The sequence below is a fragment of the Echiichthys vipera genome (genome assembly GCF_963691815.1).
Source record: "Echiichthys vipera genome assembly, chromosome: 1".
NCBI classification, from domain to species: Eukaryota; Metazoa; Chordata; class Actinopteri; order Perciformes; family Trachinidae; genus Echiichthys; species Echiichthys vipera.
Genome location: NC_139826.1, coordinates 25,972,288 through 25,988,822, shown reverse-complemented (window position 1 = coordinate 25,988,822; position 16,535 = coordinate 25,972,288). Strand labels below are relative to the sequence as shown.

At 40.1% G+C, this 16,535-nt stretch overlaps 1 protein-coding gene across 1 annotated transcript in view; it reads right to left on the bottom strand.

Annotated features, from left to right (window-relative positions):
• The window catches only part of apba2b (amyloid beta (A4) precursor protein-binding, family A, member 2b), a 64,046-nt gene extending 47,916 nt beyond the window's left edge, over nt 1-16,130 (bottom strand). Inside the window, exon 1 of the mRNA XM_083917416.1 lies at nt 16,021-16,130. The gene's annotated coding sequence lies outside the window, so the exon portion shown is untranslated. The remainder of the gene's footprint in view (nt 1-16,020) is intronic.
• Nucleotides 16,131-16,535: the final 405 nt, after the last annotated feature.

Genomic DNA, 16,535 nt, shown 5'->3' with positions numbered 1-16,535 from the left:
AAAGGAGAGAGAGCATCAAATGGTGAGCATCGTTCTGACAACTCACATGAAAGACACACAGTTCAGCATTAAGATTGAGCTTTGATCACTTTCTCCTGCCTGGATGAGCAGAAGGCACGAGGGGCGTAGACGAGAAATGGGATTGTCTGATATGAGGACCCAAATTCATAATGGAAGATTTTGTAATTGCATCATGCTAAGGATGAAAATAGGCTGTCCAAACTTTCCTGATACAGATCCACACTGACACTCTTCTCTACAAATACTCATATCAAACCAGTACTTGTACAGTATGTATACATCATTTGTAATCAAACTTGACATTTGATCTGGTCTAATTAGCATCTAGATCTAGCATAATGAGCTTCAACTTCTGTCAGAGCTGAAGTAAGATGTGCTTTAGATCTTACTTCAAACCAAACTCAGTGCTTCCTTCTTCTTGACAGAATATCTACTATATATTATTTATTTTTCACAGACCTCCATTGTTTGAAACACAAGTGTGGCTACATGGGAGTGACTAGCCAGTAACAAGATGAACTAGAAACAGTAGCTCAGCTGTATTCTCCTAAACTTTGACAGGACTTCACCATCTGCCACTAAGCCAAGCACACATGTCACATAGCACCCACGCGCCCGAGTCCCCTTGTGACAGCCTCAAGTATATGTCCCCACTCAGCAATTGGATCAGATTAACCAGATATCACAAAATCAGAATACGCACTGTTGGTGCAAGCAGGGGCTATGTTGAGTGAAACAATAAGTTCTGAAAGGGGTAAACAAAAAAAATGGTGATGTAATAAAGTCAGCAGTAGTGGCAGCTATGTACCAGATCAAAGAATAGCTAATCTGCAATGATCATTCAAAAATTACACAAAATTATATAAACTTTCCACTTGGCTTTGCAATAATTACTGATCAATAGGACGGATCAAAAATTTGCTTTAAAAAAAACCTCAAAAATCACATACGCTGCTCATTCACATTGATATATTGTTTTTGGAATAAATTGAAGAGAGAATAACGCAAAATAGACATTTGAACTGCAAACGATCAACCCTCACTGACCCATGGAATAAGACTACAAAGTTTAGTAGATAGGACAAATTGAGGGAACAGACCTCGATTGAAACCGCATTTCCCTGCTGCTTGGTGTGTTTTCAGCATTAGACCTTTGATTTAGATAATGGAAAAGTCTGCCGGGATCTATCTCCTTGGACGGACAGACCGACAATAGAGGTGTGTAGAGAGTAACCAAAATAATAAGTATAAGTAGTAAGTAATAAGTAAGTATAGACAATCAGGGTGACAATCTAGTTGTTGTCATACATTCTAAAACAAAAACTATATTCAAGACATGTTTATGGCATGGCAACACACAATTGTACTTGTTAGGACATTGCTTTGACTTCCCATTTAACTCCCCGAGGCTTACACTAACTTAAATCATGACGTTTACATGCTCGACTTCATCACTTACCCTAACCTCACTCTAAGCATAACTCCAAAGCCCCAGCCAAAGGGAGCAATGGGACTCTTTGGAACCGCACAAACTGGCAGATTAGGGTCGACCTAGGAAAGCAGATTTGATTCCCACAGTACATCGTGGAAACCATCCTGAGATCAGACATAGCGCTGTTCTGAGATTTATCAAAACAGGTGGCTCTGCTGGAGCTGACCGTGTCCAGGGAGGAGTGGATGGAAAAGGCCAATGAAAGGAAGCGTGCCAAATACAAGTATGCTGACTTAGTGGGTGGCGTGCACAGTGTATGCCAATAGAGGTGGGCTATAGAGGCTTTGCTACTCAGCCTCTCTACAAAGCATACAGCCCGCTGGGCATCACAGGTAAATGCCAGAGAAAGGCAATCAAAAGCACCACAGAGGCAGCTAAGACGGCTTCTAGATGACTGTGGATCAAGAGGGGTGATCCATGGCACATACTACTTGGACACAAGTTGGGACTTGCTCAATCCCAGCTGGGTCGCCGGGGTGAGGGTGTGTGATGTTGAAAGAACCAAAACACCCAATGACCCCAGGTTCCATCACTTTTTCTATCACTATTTTCCAACTGGCCTTAAGCTAAATAGTCATAAACCTTGGATCAACACACTGTTAATCTTGTGTGGACCATAATTTAGGTGAGGTGGTGAGAACAGATTTTTTTCATTTATTTTTTTGAAGATTGTCTTAAAAGTAGTTACAATGACAGTGTCTCTCCCATCTAAGCTCAGCTATAGTTCACCATGGATCCCCTCCTCCTACTTGTATGAAGCCCTGAGGCTTGTATTGGTCCCACAGGTCCAACTCACACTGCAGCATACTGCAGCTTTACAGAGTTTGAGATGAAACACTCAGCAGATGCATTTACAACCATCCCAAAAGGGGGGGGGTTAGAAAGAGACACTTGAATCAGACAATCTAGGAATCTTGAGCTATTGTATAGCCTCATTACCAGCACCATGTAATCTTAGATACTGTGAAGCAAAAACAGATTTCATTTGTTTCACACTGTATTGTAGTAACCTAAATCCAGATACATACTTTTATTTCTTTTTTATCAGTAACTGGTGTTGCTGCTTTTGCATCTGCTTTCCTTCATTCCCTTACCAATGTCATGGGTCATTCCTGACTATTCACAGTATTCAATAGTCGTTTTGCTGGACTGTAAACAATTAGCTGTTAGCATTCAACCCAGAAACGAGACAGGCAAATCAGAGTGCACATGAGCATGTGATTGAATATTTTACAGAGAAAAATGAGCAGATTATGCAACACCCCAACGGCCATTAACATTCTCGCCCTATACCTGTTCAGGCCTCAAGAAGCCACAACCGTCTTTAAAAAAAAAGCTGATAATAGGCTTCTTGAGCAAAACAATCTGGAATTAAAAAGAGCATCATTTATTTAGTAGTAGTAGTTGAGCAGAGTAGTTACTTACCATGTAAGAAAATTACACGTCCGAATTCAGACTCAGCACTAAATTGCACTATATATAGACATCAACATGTAGGTTATCAAATATACTAAATATTTAAACATGCAAACTCTTCAACCGTAACTTGTGGCCCACACTGTCACACAAAAAAGCATTTTACTTCTGCCAACAGGGTGCCATATAACCAGATGCCGATGCAGAGCATATTTTTGTTATGGACCTAAAAACAGAGAAGGCATGTTAATGGCATAGTCCGCAAACCTCACTACATTGAGCAAAGTGGCAGATACACAACACACTTGCACACATCTCAGCACATCAAAGCCCATCTCCAGCAGGAAGTATAGCCACGTTGATCTCCATCCTTCCTCCTTACTATGTCAAGACAGGAAAAAAGCTTACAGTACCCTGCAAAACCTTGCATAAGCTGTTCCCTGGCATTTTACACCCCGTCAACATTTTTACAAGGTTGCTCACTCCCATGCTGCCGTGACCTCCTGTCCCAGAGCAATAACAAAGCTCTCTTTTCTGAATTACAGAACTGAGGCACGTAAAGATGGAACAGAGGATGAGAAGAGAAGGCTCTAAAGCAGAGCAGATATAAACAAACCACTGCTAACAGTCCAGTTAGAATGTCCTGACCTTCAGCTTTACTCTCAGCGCTTTTTATCAATCACTGTTAAGAGGAAACACATCCAATGCGACACTATTCCTCTTCAGGTTAAGAATAATATGTTTATTGTGTTCAATATCATGACAGGGTAGTGATAAAGTACTACCATGATGATTTTGTAATTTTCAAATTCATTGTCTATTCAGTTAAAACCCATATTCCCCTATTCATTCTCTAATCAGTATTCCTCAGCTAGCCTCAACTCACCTCAGGCTGAGAGGTCAGCACAGATGGCTCCAATTTCAGCATGTTCGGCCAAATCAACGGACTGTTGTTGAGCTTATTGCTGAGGTGGGGAACCTCTCTTCTGACCTTTTAAATTTCTCCCGAACGAAAATCAGAACGTATGTGAAACTCTTTGATGCAGTGCTTTGGCAGTTAGTTAAATGTTGTGTACTACACGTTCAGCGGTGTCTGTGTGTGTTTAGAGATGTACAGTAATCACTGAAAGGCTTGAATACATGACAAACCTAAAACTTGGGCTTTTCTGTTGGATTGTTAACTGTGGTTAAGAGATATTCAGTCAGGATTATACCATCAACTGAGGTCTTATTCTAAATTAGAAGTTTTGTATTTTTCTTTGTACTCTGGTAGTTATGTGTAAAGAAATAAATGCAACATTTAAAAATAACTCTTAAGTACCAAATAACAGCTCAAGCTATACATGTAACCCTGCATAACTCTCCTTAGCAAATCCCCAGAGTTTCAAAGCACAGAGCCACTGGGTATTGAGTATTGTATATGTGTGTGTACAAGTTCACTAATAAGTGAATAATGACTGTTTATTTGCATCCACGTAAATGCAATCATTGAGACACACGGCAACGGCCACCTAGACACGGACCTGTTAGCTCCTGTACTGATTTTCATACAAATGCAATTCCAAACATTGCAATATGTCATGGGGAACCCACTAATAATACAATAACTCATACATAAATGCTGTATTTCCTATTAATTAATAGAATAATGTGTTGACCAGTAAGAAAAAATGAATGGAGAAAATTGGAAAACAAATTATTTTTTGGACAGCTCCCTATGTGTATCTAATGTGCAATTAGTATTTAAGCATTAATATAAATACCACTTATAGACTTAAATATCCCAAATGAAATCAGTATAGAATCGAATTAGAAATCAAATCATGACCTTGTGAATCACAGCAATTCAGGAAATCAGTGGCAATACCCAGCCCTAGTATCCATACAATATTAATATTCCAATCTAGGCAAGGCTTTTCTGTGTGGAGCTTGCATGTTCTCCTTATGTTCACATGGGTTTCCTCCGTGTGCTCAGGTTTTCCTCCCACCCCCTAAAACATATAAAGTAGGTTAGCGCTCCTGTCACCTGCTTCTGACTAAGGCACAGGCAAAACAATGGGTGTTGGTAACTGAGCACTGCGGCTGCCCATCGCTCTATTTTAGGGATGATTGTCCTTTAGTTGGCCAGTTGATCGGCTGGTCCATAATTGCTAGTGTTACTTTCATAAGGCCATGTGTCAAATGAAGCATTTTATCCCAGCTGAAAATATCTAGCGCTCTTCCGAAAATGGAGGATAGTAGTGTTTTTTTTTTCAACTCAGATGCCTTGTGTGGTGTGATCCCGCAATTCTTGCATGATCTCGTGATATTGCGAGAATGCTCTGCTGTGCGAGGTAATTTGAGTTCTGTGATTCAGTATATGCAGAGGTAAAAATATTGGCAGAGTATCCCCAAAGCAATTTCAGTCAAAAGCAACTGGACTTGGTTATTTGTCTAGGAAGACGTTTCACCTCTCATCCAAGAGGCTTCCTCGGTTCATGTACGCATCTGACCAGGTTGGGACTGGTCCAACTATCTGGTGTGGAGATCCAGGTATTTAACCTCTCACAAGGCCGATGATGTCACTAGAACCCTGTGTGCTCCAAGTGCCAACGGCCGTCGTTAGAGTGACAGTCGTTGGTGGGAAGAAGTCGTTGGTGAACTAATGAAGCCTCTTGGATGAGAGGTGAAACATCTTCCTAGACAAATAACCAAGTCCAGTTGCATTTGACTGAAATTGCTTTTGGGATAACGATGACCTGGACAAATGAGAACATTCACAGGCTTACCGGCAGAGTATTTTTACTGCTGTTCTTTGTAGCAGAGTTTAACGTGAATATTTATTTTTCTCATCAACCAATCGATTAGTTGAAGAATAGGTAGAATATCAGTTGACGAAGATTTTCTTTAATTGGCTATAGCCCTACCCTATTATTTAAGAAAAAGAAATACAATAGAAATTCATTTTTTTGTTTTCTCCTTTTATTATCTTATCAGCATGTCCCCCTCTTTCCCTGCTTCTCTTCCTCTTCCCCTGTTAGAGTATGTCTCACACTAAGATAAAAACACCATCTGGTTACCCTCCATCAGCTTTATCACACAAATAATAAACAATCATCTGTGCTGTCAATCACCAAATATGTCTGGCTATAGAAATAACAGCAATTCAAGATTCCGCCTGATTTATATTTGTCATGCTTGAACAGTATGCTACATTGTATATGGAAATACATTTGCCTCTGTATCTATAGACAACATTGTTTCTCCGAATAGCAGCAATCTCTCAACGAGAGAAGAAATTCACCAGATGTGAATTGTCCATTCATCCCAACAATGACAGCAGCAGGTGAGGCGATGTGCACATCTAAATGCTAATGTCATGCTGCTCCTCAAACAAATATGGTAACTAATGAGCTGGCTTCATGAATGCATTTTAAGCCTCATGAATGACATAGGTGACAGCGTACCTAGGGCGAGGAGTCCTGTTATGACTCACAACACAGCAGGAGGGTTGGTAAAATGGGTATATTAAGGTCACAGAGATGCACACACTAGCTCTAACCCACACACAAATATCCAAACATAACTAACTAACAACGGCAACTGTTTGCCAAGGTTAGCTCTTCTAAAACTCCAGGTTTTCCAATTAGATCCCATGCATCTTCCTCTTTATCTGCATAAATCTCAAATCTCACAAGATAAAAAGGCAAGTCCTGGAACAAGACTGATCCTAGTTCAAAGTGACAATTGTTGACATCTAATATATCTTACAGGTGAAGTGCATGCAATCATGTACACATACACTAACACTGTGTCCTAACAGCAAGCATCAATCAGCTTTATTGCATTGATTTCTATTGGAATGTCCTTAATGGCCGCAAGCCACGCAGCTGTTTTAAGCTGATCTTTTGACAGATGCCCCATTCCTATTTATTCCTGACCCTTGCTTTGAAGGCGCCGCGATGCACGAACAACAACTAAAGCTTGCTTGGTTTGTTCTGACATATAATTGAGTAATTTTGAGGAAGTAGGTGAAAGCAGAAATGGTTGTTAGGTGACAGGAGGATGATGCATATAACATTAAGATCCTCTGATTGAACTTCAAACTTTATATTACATTTATCAGTAAATACTTTGCACCTGGCACATCTCCTGCAGCTTGTCCTCCACAGTGCTGGCACGTCTCCTGTATGAGATCTATTTTGGTTGATACACTCTGGCTTGATGCCCTGGACTGCTGCTTGATGCTATATTTATGGTTTTATGTTTTTCATGTTAATGCACACTGTTGTCTTGCAACACAAAAGTCATAGTTGAGCTCCATTTTGGATCCAGTTCCATACTGATAAAATACTCGGATACAGTAAGCTTTATAGCATTTATCGTGCAAAAGCCTCCTGACCGACAGCTGAAAGATGCCAAGATCGTCTGTATTGCACAGCTGCATTTTTTCCTGTGGCCAAATATCGGAGAGTTGTAACAGCTTTAATCTTTGGTTATTTTGGGTGGATTTTATTGGTTGGTGATGTGATAGCATCCCTGACCAACTCTACCACTTTCATAATGCCATCTCGATTAAGGCGATACTTTTTTAAAAGCTCACTATCATTTAATCTCTCAAAAATGTTGACTGCAGCAGCCATGTAAGGTCATTCCTGATTTACTCGTAGTGACTCATAGATTTAGGAGCTACTTTTAGCGCTAAAATGCTTAGTGAATTACACTTATCTTTAAAAGTTAGGATTCCTAAAATTAGTAGTAAAACGCCACTTATTTTAAAGAGATACTCTTAGCAAGTTAGGACTTACTCTTAGCCTTAAGATGTTTTGCGAATACGGCCCGTTTTTTAAAAAAAGGGGCTCGCCACAATTTTTACATATTAGTTCACTTGTAACAAGAAGTAATACTCAACAGTTGTATAATGTCTTTTGTGGGTCTGAAGGGAGCTTTCTATAGTCTGATAGAACAAATCAGATAATATTATCAGAAAAGAAACTCCACTCTTTAGAAGAACTCCAGTGTGGATGGTGGCATATTTAATTAACATTTCATATCGGAAGATATTCATCTCGTCATTGAATTGTAGCTACAGGTTGAGAACAAAAAAAGGTCTGCCAGTCAAAAACTGTAGTCTGTTTTCTCAGCAGACAGAATGTTATTACAGATCTCAACTGAACCTTTGAACTGTGGTTATTGATAACTTTAGTTGTCTACAAATGTTCAAAACAGAACCTAACTACAGTCAAATGTTTATTATACTGAGCTAGATCACAGAGAACACAACTGTGAAGGAAAAGTAGACTGATTCATACAGATCCAGTTAAAGAATAAGACTATTTCAATGCTTCTCTCTCTCTGTCTCTCGCCATCTCTCTTTCTCTCTGGGTGTCACCTCAGAGCGATCATTTGGTGTCTCCCATGATTAATGCAGCTATGAATGGGTTTCTCTTTCACCAAGCACTGTGGGAGAAGGGTTGCTTTCATTCTCTAATTCTTTCTTTCCTAGCCATTTTCCTTCCCTCTCAATGTGACCTGATTTAGTCACAGAGTGTGAAAGTGATTTGGACTCATTTCCATGCTAATGCATTAAAGAGAGGTAAAATGATGTGTGTGCATCACCTCATTGATACTAGGGGACGACAACACACTGAGAAAAAACGATCTGCAGTTCAAAATATAATATTCACAGACTCATTATTCACAAATTTAGTAGGGAACAGCCTGAAGGAACACGTTATTCATGTGGTAAATAGAAATACAACTCCATATTTCCACATCGATATGCAAAAAAGAGAAATACATTGTTTTTCAAAAAATTGCAATCAACTGTTATGTTGATGTTTTTCTTATTTCCTTCAATAATGGCTATTCTAACATTGATAAAAACAGGATATTTCAGACACCAAACATACATTGACATTTTAAATAGTTTTGTCTCCAAAAGAACAATACTTTAATGATTAAATCTTCTATTTAAATCAGTGTCCTGGTGGAGAATACTTTTGAAACCATTTTTTTCTCAAATACCCATCGATTTTGAGTTTGTGACCCTGGATCTTTATTTAACCATATTGGTGCAATTTGGCTCTAAACAGGTATTTTTTTATCTGCCACTTTTAAAATCTATGTGCTAAAAGGGGGAATAACGTTTATGTCATTTAGATAAAAACAATGCCATTCAATGCTCAAGATAGTCACACAAAAATGTTTTAAACACATTGTAAATTCACAGGGGAAGGGTACTTTGCAACAACAGTTTGAGTTCCTCAATTTACCAGTGGCACTTGAATGCACTATGAAGTTGCATCGTAGCCCACAGTTTTACAGTTTTTTTGGACAACTCACAGGAAAGGCTGTTTTCACATGGGTCACTCAGCAGGAGAATTTAACAGTTCCGTTTTTTCTCCGTCATATCTAACTCAGGCAGTGGCCATGGCGCCTTGAAAAGTTGTAACAGCTGCACGCAACCAATAAGCTAACATTACGCTGCGCTGGTATTTTCTTCGGACACGTGCAAGTAGGCGGGAGCGGAGAGTCACTGCCAATCAAAAAGAATAGGTTCTACGGTCAATAGCTTTGCTTTTATACAGCAGTTGTCAGCGACTTTTAAAGGTGTAACCATAGCTCATAAATTATATCCGTAACCCTACTGAACATGTCTTTATGATGTTTGTCCTCGCTATCTACCAAAGTGGGGGATGGCCTGACGATTTTACATGCCACTGCCAGCAATTTACCCGCAGGTGGCAGGAGCTAAATTCAGACCCTGGTTCTAAATATTTTGGAAATGGATTTTTTGAAGATGATGATTCGCCACAGTTTACGGATTATATCATTTTTATTTAGTAAAGGTAGAGTCTAAAAAGATTTAGTACCACCACCTGTATGTTTTGAGGACCTCGAGCAAGAGAAAAGGTGGCCTTGGCATTCACACTTGACTCAACAGTGTGTCATTTTGAACACTCAGGTGAGTGTAAACAATGCATCCTGCAGCCCTGCAGCATCTCTCACAAACCTCTTCATGCCTCAACTCGTCACTGCTTTGATATTGATTAGTTGAGGTGCAGGTCATTGATGTGTTGGAGTATGTCAAGAGAGTAAAGACAAGTGTTTGATGAATTCTGGAGGCTGACTTCTCAGACTTAAATTGATTTTACAGCAGGACCAGAGGAGCAGGGCAGAGAGCCATTACTGACAATAAGAGGAGAATATTGAAAGAAAAACAACATGGCATAGCAAAGACAGCTGCGTTGGAAGTTAGCTTGTAGCTTCATCACTGACAGAGAGAAGATCATCTTTCCCTTTTTCTTTGTCTTCAAATAGAAATTATGTGAAAGTGGCTTTGAACACTATACACCAGCTGAACCATTGATTGAAACAACTGTTTAAGGACAACTGTCAAACAATGCCTCCTTCACCTTGTGTGCCTGACACAGAATGTGATCTGGATTTCCTTTTCCTGTTATTAAATATTAAATAGTAGCATTACCACAGAGTCAAAATGTAACACTTGAACAAGAATAATGCTTGGCCCCTCAAAGACCGATCATGCCACTTCAGATCGATAGTATCCAGTGGATAAGAGCTATATGAGATAGCTTTGTCTCCAAATCATAGTAGTCTACTGCGGGTTTAGGGGGAAAAAGCATGACAGAGGTAGGAACACAGATCATACTTTCAAGGAAAAACTTAAATGCAATAAGACAGCACTGTCAAAGCAACTTGAGTAACACTGATATGGCTGTCATATTCATGTGTGTGATACTAGAACAATGTCATGAGCTGGACAACAAGAGCTGACCCAACTCCTTCAGGATATTCTGCTTTATTATGGACAACTGACTGTAAATGTAGCCTGGCCTTTTTCAGTGTTATGTGATAAGTTATTTCCTTGATCAGAAACTACTTAGGACGTACTCACACTTGGCATTCATACCTTGCCCAAGCAAGATTCACGGCTTAAGCGTAGTTTGTTTGACCAGTTTGTGGAACCGTACCGTGCCTAGGCACGGCATGCTTCAAATGCAAGCTTAAGATGATATGATTAAATCCAGTATCACATTCATAGACTGTATATAAAGATGGACGGTTTGACGGATCCCCAAAAGTGAAGCCAAAGCCTCTTGATCGGCCCCTGGTGTCTTGCTGCAGTACATGCCATGAGTCACGCCTCCTCCATGTTAGCGGATGGGATATGGGTCAAGGCAAATAGTTGGCAACCCTAACCCAAGCCGGGTGGAGGTGACTCACGGCTCAGGCCATGAGCACCCTTCCCGAAACTTGCTGATTCCCAGGGGCTGCGGCGCATGTAGCTCCGTTGGAGCAGTGGAAGTCACATCATGTGTACATTGTCATTGGCACATGTCCCTTCCGCTAAGATGGAGGGGGCGGGACTTATGGCCTATGGACTTTCATGTACATGAAACCCGTCTAAAAAGAATATCTCGAGGGTAGCCTTCCTGACAGGTCCAGGACACGTGGACCACCACCAATGTTTTCTAACATAAGCAGTGGCCATGAGCACAGGGAACAAAAGGACAACTTTGTAGATGATTGATAATCTGATTATGTAATGATGATTTTTCTTGGAAGCATTACACATCATCACCTGATGTGTAATGGTGAGTCAGTTATCCTTGCATCTTTGACTACATTTTCATGCTGTAATCAAGCCCAGATGTGAACCAGAAGCCATTTCCTCTTGTGACACAACATTGAACTGTGATTAGTCTATAAAGTCCTTCATTGCAAACAGGGCAGCCAGCAAAGCTTTGCAGTTGAAGATGATGAACTGAAGTACATACTTCTTTCACAATCAGTATGGATTAAAGGATTCAGCATATTTTCAATCAGTACAGAGGGGAAATGCTTCTGTCAGCTTGATATTCTTTCTCGCTATTGACCACTCTAGCTGGCCTCAACAAAGTTTTTGCCTCGTTTTATTCTGAATTAAGCTAAATATAGCTGACTGCAACATAAAGCCACAAAGAGGACTTACCCCTGCCTGCCAAGGCTGAACAAATAAATGGGATATTTCAACAGTATCAAATGTTGAGACCCAGATCTGAGCCAACAAAGACGACAATCAGATTGAATATGAGAGCTTTGTATATGAAGTAGACATGCAAAAATTAAAGTAAGTCAAACTTTGTTTAAGTGCAATACAGTTCACCACATATAAATTCATATATGTGATTCATATGTATCTGATTTCTAGAATATTGTACATCTCAGTAGCTTTGTGAAGCTGAGGTGACTGAGTGTAGTGGCGAAGATGTTATCTGGAGATATATCCTTCACAGATGGTAAATAATGGAACAACTCATAGGACAATATAACAGAAGCCTTGGTGATCTTACTGGAATACAGGAGGGTTTCCTGATGTTCAACAATGGGGGGGGGGGGGTTCCCTACTTCCTACGGTACCCCCCTACTTCTGGTGCCCTTGCTCGGACCACACAGTATCTTTGAGCTTTTTTATCTCATCTTGCCAGGGGTGCAAAACTGTGGGGGCACCCTTTCTACTTCCTACACTCCTGTTTTAAGTGCCCTTGCTTTAAACCTGTCAAGTTTTGTGACTGTATCTTACACAGTTGGGCTTATTTGGAAATTAACTGATATTTGATAAGGTAAAGAATTAATCGAATAATCATAAAAACAATCAATAGTTCCATTGTTTTTAACGGAAATGTATCTGTAGCTAAACAGGTAACAATTAACCTATATTCGCATTAATTAATTTCCGGCGGATTAACCTACAAGCTCTAAGATGTTAATTATGCCTAGATCCTCTCATCTGTAATTCTGCAGCATGTCTCTGTTTGCTAGTTAACACACAGCAACAGTGTGGTTCACAGCCCATCCACTACATACTAAACCCTGTGTTGAACAGGAATTTGCTCGCTCTAATTGCTCACACAAAGCTTTTCTACAGCAATATAGTTGTCTGTGACAACACTGCAGTACTGCTTATCTCACAAAAGCCTCATCATATGTCATCTTTTCAGTTGCCTTTCTAACTACTTTATGGAACATAAAAATTAACACCAACACTTAACCATATCTAGGTTTCATTATCTCAGAATCTTTGGTTTTTGCCAAAAGGCATAATAGTCTGTTATTGTACCTCCGCCCACACTGATGTTATAAACGGCGTAGCGAACGTAAATGTCTGGTGTTTGAAATCCATAGCTTACAGGGCAAAGCTTTTAAGAAGATATTATACATATTATATAATAACTGATTTTCCTTTAGCACTGCCATTCACTGTGCTAAGGCAGCTAAAGTAATATTTTTGTTTAACCAAACCTTGTAACAAGTGCATTTAGATCAACTGTCTTGATAGACTAATTGTTTAATTGCACATTTACAAATAGTTATATTATCTTCCATAAATTGTGCAGCAGGGCTGGAGGCTGTTGCCCTTTCGGTTTCCTCCCCCAGAGTCCAATTTAGTATCCTGTGGCTGCAGCATGAATAATAACCCAGCAGGCTGCAGGGAGGGTGTTTGTCCTTCAGTGCAGGCGCTATACAGAAAACTATACCAGGTTACTGGGATGGTGAGACAAAGCAGGGCAGTGAAAGACAGCATAGTTCAGAGGAAGTGAGGCCCAACCTAGAGTAAAAGGTTGGAAATGAAAACTTAGCATCCTCACTTTCCACATCACAAGTCAACATGATGGGTGCATGCTCCAAGGCCTTATAGGTTCCTATCATGGCTCTCCAGGGCCCCCTCACTATCTCTAATAGCCATGCATTACTCTCCTATATAGTATTGGTCTTCACCTTCTTACTCAGCTGCAACACAGCCATTTTCCCCCCTCTCTTTGTTTGTAATCCCTCTCTACTCCCTTCTGTACAACAGAGATGTTCCGATACCATTTTTTCCTTACCTGTACTGATTCTGATACCTAAACAACTTCTGAAACCGTTACAGAGTACCAATCCAATTACCAGTGCGTTTCAATATATATCCTGTGTGGGTGTGATAAGATTGTTGTATTGGCTCGCTCCGATTAAACTCTGAATACATGCAGAGAATGAATGCCATATAACTTTATTTTATTATCTAGTTGCAGTCAGTCATAACGAAAAAAAAAATGAACAAACTACTTTAAATAATTGAATTAAAGGATATCAGATCGCTGCATAGACTAAGTTTTAGATAGTATCGGTGGCATTTCCGATACTGGTATTGGTATCGGAGGAACTCTGCTGTTCAAGACCCTTCTTACATCTTTATTCTGTACCACTGTTAACCTCTTTGTTTCCAACCCACATTTTCCTAAATTTTATCAGTTTTACTCTTCTTGTCAAACAACACAAATGTCTCCGTCTACGCACTGATTGACACATTCATATTAGTAGATCAGTTATGAAGGGTATTATTTGAGTGATTGTGTCTTTATTTTGGCTATGGTTTGCGACTGCTAATGTTTTTAAATCAGGTGTACAGTGGTTTTCTACCTCAATCAAAGCCAGTGGTCCTCAACCAGGGGTCTGGGCTCCCCATAAAAATGGGGAATCCTTTATTTTCACCATTGAAGAGGTGAGCCCAATGTGAGTAAGAGACAGAGGGAATATTCTTATCATAGGCTTCACTTCCTCCGCAGTTATCTCCTCAACTGTAGCTGACAATTATTCTGTCTTAATAAGTCTTAATCATACTCAACAACCAAATGTTTTCAGATGGAGGTCCCAGAAGCAAATGGGGGTCTGTGACCTAATGTGTATCAATTAAGGGGTCCTTGACACGAAAAAGGCTGAAAGCCAGTGATCAAAGCACTTTATCCAAATATTTACTTTTCATTTAATTCTAATGTGATAGTAATGGGATGTGTTTTTGTTCTGCTATATTGATTAAATTATCATAGATTACTGAGGCGACTTGATCATATCACTTTGAGTCATTTAAAATATAGCCAGATATTTAATGTGAATATTAAAGACTTTAATTTTCCGGGATCATAGCAAAAGTTAAGACTAACATCACTGCTACAGTATTAACCTAAAGCAGCTCAACACGTACTATGTAATATTTTCCACCGTGGCATCAACACCGAGGACAATGTTGCTGTTGTGTGAGAAACCAACAAAACAAGACATGTACTGTAAACTTCAGTCAGACCAAAGATATCATACAAGTGGACAATGGTTACTGAAATGTATTCTGCATGACTGGATGAGGACAGAAGCTAAGGACATAAAATTGCAAAGCAGACCCCGTGAGTTGAGCCTGTCCCCTGCTCCCTCCGAACAATGAACAGCTAGACACAACGCCTGTCAGCAACTACCCTCCCCATGTGGCCCGAAATGGCACAGAGTGGTACACAGCAGGCACTAAAGGACACACAAGTCCTCAACCAAATAAAGGCTTCAGACATCTACAAGCATTACAAAACAAATCGCTCTTAAGCAACTTGTATTTTCATCAGTAGCTGATGTGGTGGACTTTGATGCAGGAGTGTAGTAATCCACACACAGTTCTCAAATCCAATCCTGTGACTCGCACCATGGATGGAAGGAAATTAATATGTCAATCAAATGTTAGACAAGTATGGGGAAACAGGGTGCATATTAAATAAAAGGAGTAGCCTTAATATCAGGGTTTAAAAAAAGACCTCAAAGCAGCATGCACGTGCTTTAGGTGTTGTTTTAATAAAATGATGCAAGAAAGGAATTGGACCATTAAGGACATCTTAAAATGAACGACCTTCATCATATCATGAGACACTAAAGGCCTATAGCAATATTACTACAATCGATCATTTTAGGCGTAGACTGGGCTGCGCACGGATGAATCACTGATAATTGTAGCATTTGGTGTGTAAAGACGTCCATACAGCATCGTTATTTTAAAGAAAAAAAATAACGATGCTAAACCCAGGAATACATATTGTCTGAATGAAATGCCAGACTTTTAAAGCAAGAATTGTTTTCGGTCAAAGCTTACCGCCCCGTTGTTAACACTGATGCTGAGGACAAATCCACAGACTGAACATATCAGCATCCATCCACCGCTCCTCCGGATGTACTGTGAGGAAGACTCCTGCTGACAGAGCGGGGGTTCATCGAGGTTTACCGAATATAAATAGCATACAAATATGTCTTACCTGGAGAATGTCATATGCTGTTCAAGTCGCCTCCTTTTGGTATTTGTGAGGGATGCTGCTGGCTGGTCGCGCATCACTCAGTGTGTGTTTTACCGACGGAAAGCTCACGGAGCAGCTGCTGCCGGCGGCGCCCCGGAACGAGTATAAAATAAGATGAACCCACTGCAGTTGTCTGGTCGGTGAATGAGAGTCAGGCAGCCACCCCACCCGATCTCGAGCGTTACTTAGACAACGAGTAAACCGTTACTCAACCGTTACCACCATGGTTACCACATCCATTCAACCTGATGTTAAATATAACCTGGACCAAAATAATAGAAAACAACGCTATGTGCACCGGATTTTTTGTTTGTGCTGCACTTACATGACACCAGGCCTTAAAATAACGTTAAAGGTTGAATATGGAGAATGAGCAGAACACCGTCATCAAGTGTGTCACGATTGTAGTTGCAACAACAAAAAATAATGAAAAGCACTCAGGTTGCCATGTTTGTCAGACCTGGTCCAGTAGCCTA